We start from the raw sequence: 8,424 nt of genomic DNA on the forward strand, positions 1-8,424 counted from the left end.
TTAGATACAGGGTAAAGCTCCCTCTACACTGTCCCATCAAACACTCCCAGGTCAGGTACAGTGTGGGTTAGATACAGAGTAAAGTTCCCTCTACACTGTCCCATCAAACACTCCCAGGTCAGGTACAGTGTGGGTTAGATACAGAGTAAAGTTCCCTCTACACTGTCCCATCAAACACTCCCAGGTCAGGTACAGTATGGGTTAGATACAGAGCAAAGCTCGCTCTATACTGTCCCATCAAACATTCCCAGGGCAGGTAAAGCATGGGTTAGATACAGGGTAAAGTTCCCTCTACACTGTCCCATCAAACATTCCCGGGTCAGGTACAGCACAGGTTAGATACAGAGTAAAGCTCCCACTACACTGTCCCATCAAACATTCCCGGGTCAGGTACAGCACAGGTTAGATACAGAGTAAAGCTCCCACTACACTGTCCTATCAAACATTCCCGGGTCAGGTACAGCACAGGTTAGATACAGAGTAAAGCTCCCTCTACACTGTCCCATCAAACATTCCCGGGTCAGGTACAGCACGGGTTAGATACAGAGTAAAGCTCGCTCTATACTGTCCCATCAAACACCCCCAGGTAGGTCTAGCAATGTAAAGTTCCCTCAAATCCATTCCCACATTATGCCTTACCCCCATTTTCCATTCCTGACACTTGCTATTCTTGTGCATTATTTAAATACTTCTCTGTTGAATTTTATGCACTTTCATATTCTGTGACCATCTTCATTAGTAACTCGATGGAGACTATTGAAAATCATTTAATATAAGACACTTACAGCCAGCAGGAAAGCAACACTTAAATCCCATACATCTGGGTACATTTAAACCTTGATCCTGAATATGAAAGATCAGCTTCCTAACCTCTAACTCACCCAGTCACTAAGCATTAGTGGGGACAGAAACAATTTGATGAAAAGAAAGTTTTGTAAAATAAAATGGAGTGGACTATTTTTGGTCCAATCAGTATTGAACTCAATTTTAATAAACTTCACCTTTATTATTGTCTGTCCCATCTGCTGAAGACACAGGTGGGATCCTGAGGCTTGTACTGGAGTGCCAGCAATCTTCAGGTATCTCACCTATACTTCATGTGTGAATCACTGGATAACGATCAGTAGGAAGAACCCAAGTTGACTTTCTTCTCTCTCGTCCTTCAGGCACTGAGGCCAACTGTAAATGCCAACACTAAAGCAAAATACTATGGATGCAATATTCACTGTTTGCGATGCAGTCTCCTCTACATCGAGGAGACCAAACGCAGATTAGATGATCGCTTTGCTGAACACCCGCGTTCAGTCCAGAAGCGTGACCGCTGACATTTTAATTCTCCATCTCACTCCTTGGCCTCCTACACTGTTCCAATGAAACTCAATGCAAGCTTGAGGAACACACCTCACCTTTCTACCAGGCACATTACAGCCTCCTGGCCTTAACACTGAGTTTAATAACTTTAGGCCTTAACCACTGCTCCCATTTTCTCTTGGACAGTCGGTGCAGGTGATGGGTGAACGGATGCACCAGAGCCACTGGGAGTGAGGAGGTGTGGGCAGGTGTTTGGGGAGGGTGGGGATCCCCTTTCAGTACATGGCCGGTTGATGGTCCGCACCCTTTCTTCCGCCACATTCCCGGGCCACTTTAGGTTCCGTATTTGCTTAAAAGCTGTTCATCTCTAACATCTTCCACAGCTGCTGCCTGACCTGCTCAGAGTTTTGCAGCAGTTTCTGTTTTTATTGTGGTGTCCCAGCAGATCAGTGGAAGAGAAGGTTGTAGATAATTGTAATAGTAAGATTTTTTTTTAGATACGTGAGGTGACAGAGAGCAATAAAGGACTTCATAAGGTCATTGTAGGATACCTCAGGACAGATTCCCAGGAAATAGCAAAGGTTTTAAATGGCTACTTTGCATCAGTCTCCACTCCTATGGACTATGTCCATCACCAAGAATGGCTCGGTAGCACCACTACTGACCGAGCTGGCCGAGTCCTGAAGGACATAACTGCCAGACTGGGCCTGCGGCAGGTGGTGAGCGAACCAACACGAGGGAAAAACCTACTAGACCTTGTCCTCACCAATCTACCTCTCGCATTTGCATCAGTCCATGACAGTATTGGTAGGAGTGACAGTATTTTTAGGAGTGACTACCTCGTGGAGATGAAGTCCTGTCTTCGCATTGAGGACACCATCCAACGTGTTGTGTGGCACTACCACCGTGCTAAATGGGATAGATTCAGAACAGATCTGGCAGCTTAAAACTGGGCATCCATGAGGCGCTGTGGGCCATCAGCAGCAGCAGAATTGTATTCCAGCACAATCTGTAACCTCATGGCCCGGCATATTCCTCACTCTACCATTACCAACAAGCGAGGGGACCAACCCTGGTTCAATGAGGAGTGTAGAAGAGCATGCCAGGAGCAGCACCAGGCGTACCTAAAAATGAGGTGCCAACCTGGTGAAGCTACAACTCAGGACTACATGCATACTAAACAGTGGAAGCAACATGCTATAGACAGAGCTAAGTGATTCCACAACCTCCGGATCAGATCAAAGCTCTGCAGTCCTGCCACATCCAGTCGTGAATGGTGGTGGACAATTAAACAACTAACTGGAGGAGGAGGCTCTGTAAACATCCCCATCCTCAATGATGGTGGAGTCCAGCACGTGAGTGCAAAAGACAAGGCTGAAGCGTTTGCAACCATCTTCAGCCAGAACTGCCAAGTGAATGATCCATCTCGGCCGCCTCCCGATATCTCCACCATCACAGCAGCCAGTCTTCAGCCAATTCGAATCACTTTATGTGATATCAAGAAATGGCTGAGTGCACTGAATACAGCAAAGGCTATGGGCCCTGACAACATCCCAGCTGTAGTGCTGAAGACTTGTGCTCCAGAATTAGCTGCGCTTCTAACCAAGCTGCTCCAGTACAGCCACAACACTGGCATCTACCCGACAATGTGGGGCCCAAGGCTCATAGTGCAGGACACCAGCAAGTTCAAAGCTAAGAGCTAGTATAGCTTCCAAGGAAAAGAGGAACACACAAGATGTTGGAGTCACGTACTGAAGGAGTGCCGCACTGCAGCAGGTGCCATCTTTCTGACGAGATGTTAAAGGCACTGTCTGCCCTGTCAGGTGGAGGTAAAAATACTATGGCACGATTTAATAATGAGCAAGTGAGTTCTTCCAGGTTCCTGGACAACATTTTTCACTCACCAAAGGCAACAACAATGGATACAGCAAAGGCTATGGGCCCCGACAACATCCCGGCTGTAGTGTTGAAGACTTGTTCTTCAGAACTAGCCGTGCCTCTAGCCAAGCTGTTCCAGTACAACTACAACACTGGCATCTACCCAACAATGTGAAAAATTGCCCAGGTATGTCCTGTCCACAAAAAGCAGTCAAATCCAATCCGGCCATTTACCGCCCCATCAGTCTACTCTCAATCATCAGCAAAGTGATGGAAGGTGTCGTCGACAGTGCTATCAAGCGGCACTTACTCACCAATAACCTGCTCACCGATGCTCAGTTTGGGTTCCGCCAGGACCACTTGGCTCCAGACCTCATTACAGCCTTGGTCCAAACATGGACAAAAGAGCTGAATTCCAGAGGTGAGGTGAGAGTGACTGCCTTTGACATCAAGGCAGCATTTGACCGAGTGTGGCACCAAGGAGCCCTAATAAAATTGAAGTCAATGGGAATCAGGGGGAGAACTCTCCAGTGGCTGGATGGGCAATAAATGCCGGCCTCGCCAGTGACGCCCACATCCCATGAACTAATTTTTAAAAATGCTCAGTTATCATTAATGCATGATGTGGAGATGGACTGGGGTGGACAAATGTAAGGAGTCGTACAACACCAGGTTATAGTCCGACGAAGGAGCAAAGCTCTGAAAGCTTGTGATTTCAAATAAAGCTGTTGGACTATAACCTGGTGTTGTACGAATCATTAATGCAGTGTGAAGTTCACACTAAACCTTGGGAAGACTAAAGGGTCTTGAACCAAATCGAGCTGCTGGCCCAGATGGCATTGGCATGAGGGTGCTGAAATAAATGGGAGCTGGTGCAGATATGGGATTGAACTTTGGACCATCTGATGTGTGTGGCTCCGCACCACATCAGCCAGTGCCTCTTTTAAGCAAGTCTACCAACATTTAGGTGCCTTGAAATTTTGCGGGGAACGATCCCGACACTTATGAACCCAATGGTGCCCTCCAGCATTAACCCTACCACACGGAATATATGGGGTCAGAGGGAGGACACTCAATCAGCATGAGGTCAACAATCACCCACATCACCATGGGAACATCATAGGTACGTCATGCCCAAACTGCTGGGAAATCAAAAAGGCTAATGGAATGTTGGCCTTTATCTCTATCTGTCTCAGTCTTGAAGGTTTTGATTGACCCCCAGCATCCACAGCCTTTTGGGGGAAAGAGTTCCAGATTTGCACTAGCCTTTGTGTGAAAAAGTGCTTCCTGATTTCACTCTGAAATGACCTAGCTCTAATTTTAAGATTATGCCCTCTTGTTCTGCGACCTATCTTTATAATTTAACTCTTTTAATCCCGGTATCATTCTGGTGAATCTGCGTTACACCCCCTCCAAGGCCAATAGATCATAGTTTTGGTGGCCAAAACTAAGCATAGTACTTCAGATAGGGTCTGACCAAGGCTCTGTACAACTGAAGCATAACTTCCTCCCCTTTGTATTCCAGCCCCCTTGAGATAAAGGCTAACAATCTATTGACATTTTTGATTGCTTTTTATAAGAACATAAGAAATAGGAGCAGGAGTCGGCCAATCGGCCCCTCGACCCTGCTCCGCCATTCAATAAGATCATGGCTGATCTGATCCTAACCTCAAATCTAAATTCATGTCCAATTTCCTGCCCGCTCCCCGTAACCCCTAATTCCCTTTACTTCTAGGAAACTGTCTATTTCTGTTTTAAATTTATTTAATGATGTAGCTTCCACAGCTTCCTGGGGCAGCAAATTCCACAGACCTACTATCCTCCGAGTGAAGAAGTTTCTCCTCATCTCAGTTTTGAAAGAGCAGCCCCTTATCCTAAGATTATGCCCCCTAGTTCTAGTTTCACCCATCCTTGGGAACATCCTTACCACATCCACCCGATCAAGCCCCTCCACAATCTTATATGTTTCAATAAGATCGCCTCTCATTCTTCTGAACTCCAATGAGTAGAGTCCCAATCTACTCAACCTCTCCTCATATGTCCACCCCCTCATCCCCTGGATTAACCGAGTGAACCTTCTTTGTACTGCCTCGAGAGCAAGTATGTCTTTTCTTAAGTCTTTTCTTAAGTTTGTACCTGTTTACTAGCTTCATATGATTTGTAAACTTGGTCTCCCAAATCTCTTTGTTCCTTCATAGTTCCTGGTTTCTCACCATTTAGAAAATGCTCCAATTTATCGTCCTTGGATCCAAAGTGGATGACCTCACACTTCTCCATCTGCCATAGTTCTGTCCACTCACTTAATCTGTCTATGTCCCTTTGTAACTTCCTGCTCCCATCTGCACTACTTATGGTCCCTCCTAACTTAGTGTCATCTCTAAACTTGGATATACGACTCTCTATTTACATGGCTCAGGTAATAATCTCTATTCAAACTTCCAATACAGTACTAAAAGACTTTTTTTACTGTTGTGTTACGCGTCATGTTTAATCCAAAGCCATGTATCAGTTGGAATGAATGACGTTCAGTCTCTCCCTAAAGTTGGAAGTGTGCCAAACGAGCAAGACCCTCTTCGTGGAAGCCTAGACAGCAGGATGCACCCCCCACTCCGTAATAACCCACACGGGATGATGACATGAGAAGATACACCAGCTGCTCCGGGTGCTGCCAGAATAATGACTCAACCCAATGATAACCATAAAGAAAACAAATAAAGCAAGAATTACATTCAAAAAGCACTTTATCACATTTCTCAAATGGCTCAAATTACTGCAATGACTGCTGTGATGTAGGTGGCATGGCGGCCATTTTGCACAGAGGATGAAAGGGGAGCTTGTTGTTCTTCTTTGATTGCTGCAATGGAATCTTTAACATCCACCTTGACCATCAGGCAGGACCTCAGTTTACTTTTCATATGATGGCACTGCCCTGAAAGGCAATAACCCGTCCTGTGCCTTCTTCAGCCATGGCCACTGACTCAGCATGTCCACTTAGCTGCCTGAGAACAGAACTTTGGGCAGCTATGAGGCCTGTGAAGTACCTCTTCACTGATCCCCTTGCATCTCAAAGAGCCTCAGCAGTAATCTGAGCATTCGCAAGAGATGCTCTAACTCGAATTTGGACTTATGTCCTGGGACTGGAGGCTGAGCTGCTGATGACCCAGGAGTTGCCAAGTGTTCCATGGTAGACTGCATAGATGTGGGTAGTGGACTCCTTCACAATCTTATTTTTGGAGAGACAAAAATGGCTTCTTGCTCAGATGGCAATCTACTTTTACAAGGACTGTGCGGCCCAAATCCTTAGGTACTGTAGTTAACGGAGGAACTAATTTGACCCTTTTACACCTGCTCCTGACCCTTCACTGCTGTGCAAATTGATCTTCTGCATGTGTATACTCTGACTCAACTGGTACTCGTTCTTCAGCTCAGTATCAGTATCAGTATCTTGAAGATGCTTACGACAGTTAGGGTGAGCCGGGTGTCAGCCGTGGCTCAGTTGATAACGCTCTCACCTCTGAGTCAAAAGCTTGTGAGTTCAAACACCACAATGGAGACTTGAGCACATAATCCAGGCTCAGTGTTGAGGGAGTGCTACAATGTTGGAGGTGCCATCTTTCGGATGAGATGTTAAACCAAGACCCCGTCTACTCTCTCAGGTGGATGTAAAAGATCCCACGGCAGCATTGAAAGAAAAGCTGGAGTCCTGTCGAATATTTATCCCTCAACCAACACCTAAAACAGATTATCAGATCACTAGCACATTGCTGTTTGTGGGACCTTGCTGTACACAAATTGGCTGCTGTGTTTCCGAAATTACAACAGCAACTACACTTCAAGAGTACTTAATTGCCTGTAAAGCACTTTGGGACATCCTGAGGTTGTAAAAGACGCTATATAAATGCAAGTTCTTTCTTCTTTCTTGAATGATGCAGGGCGCTATGAGGTGCTGGTTTGCTCACAGCCATTGCTCGTGGTGGGGGGTTCTTCTTGTAGGCTGCCAATAACAGTAAAGAAATATGCCATAATTCTGGCTGCAAGTCTATACTTTTAGGAATCATTTCTATAGTTGGTTTCTGGAGAAATGATTTTCTCGAGTGTTTGGTTTCACTAACCATGAGGAAGATTTACAGTGTTCTCTTCTGAGCCGGAATCAGGCAGTGAGGACTGTTTTTGGCAGCTGCTATCTGTCATTGCTGAGTGTTCTTTCTCTCCCAATGGAACTGGAGGAAGATGACACCATCAAACAGTCCATACATTGCTACAGACATGTGTGATGATTTTGTGCTCATGTGAATGCCTCTGTGTGAGTAAGTGAGTGTGAGTGAATGAGTGAGAGTTGGTGAGAGTGAGGGAATGAGTGAGTGAGAGTGAGGGAATGAGTGAGTGAGAGGGAGGAAATGAGTGAGTGAGAGGGAGGAAATGAGTGAGTGAGAGGGAGGAAATGAGTGAGTGAGAGGGAGGAAATGAGTGAGTGAGAGGGAGGAAATGAGTGAGTGAGAGGGAGGAAATGAGTGAGTGAGAGGGAGGAAATGAGTGAGTGAGAGGGAGGAAATGAGTGAGTGAGAGGGAGGAAATGAGCGAGAGAGAGGAAATGAGCAGGTGAGTCAGCGAATCATGAATGAGTGAGTTTGTGGGTAAGTAGATGAGTGAATGAGTGAGTTTGTGGGTAAGTAGATGAGTGAGTGAGTTTGTGGGTAAGTAGATGAGTGAGTGAGTTTGTGGGAAAGTAGATGAGTGAGTGAGTTTGTGGGTAAGGAGATGAGTGAGTGAGTTTGTGGGTAATAGATGAGTGAGTGAGTTTGTGGGTAAGTAGATGAGTGAGTGAGTTTGTGGGTAAATAGATGAGTGAATGAGTGAGTTTGTGGGTAAGTAGATGAGTGAGTGAGTGAGTTTGTGGGTAAGTAGATGAGTGAGTGAGTTTGTGGGTAAGTAGATGAGTGAGCGAGTTTATGGGTAAGTAGATGAGTGAGTGAGTTTGTGGTTTAGTAGATGAGTGAATGAGTGAGTTTGTGGGTAAGTAGATGAGTGAGTGAGTTTGTGGGTAAGTAGATGAGTGAATGAGTGAGTTTGTGGGTAAGTAGATGAGTGAGTGAGTTTGTGGGTAAGTAGATGAGTGAATGAGTGAGTTTGTGGGTAAGTAGATGAGTGAGTGAGTTTATGGGTAAGTAGATGAGTGAGTGAGTTTGTGGGAAAGTAGATGAGTGAGTGAGTTTGTGGGTAAGTAGATGAGTGAGT

General features: G+C 45.6%; 1 non-coding gene across 1 annotated transcript; it reads left to right on the plus strand.

The window, feature by feature from the left end:
• Window positions 1-7,224: 7,224 nt before the first annotated feature.
• LOC137332654 (small nucleolar RNA U3) lies at window positions 7,225-7,437 on the plus strand. Its single transcript, XR_010965707.1, has one exon. It is a non-coding gene; the product is annotated as a small nucleolar RNA U3 (small nucleolar RNA).
• The last annotated feature ends 987 nt before the right edge of the window (window positions 7,438-8,424 follow it).

Source organism: Heptranchias perlo, chromosome 14 (assembly GCF_035084215.1).
Source record: "Heptranchias perlo isolate sHepPer1 chromosome 14, sHepPer1.hap1, whole genome shotgun sequence".
NCBI lineage: Eukaryota > Metazoa > Chordata > Chondrichthyes > Hexanchiformes > Hexanchidae > Heptranchias > Heptranchias perlo.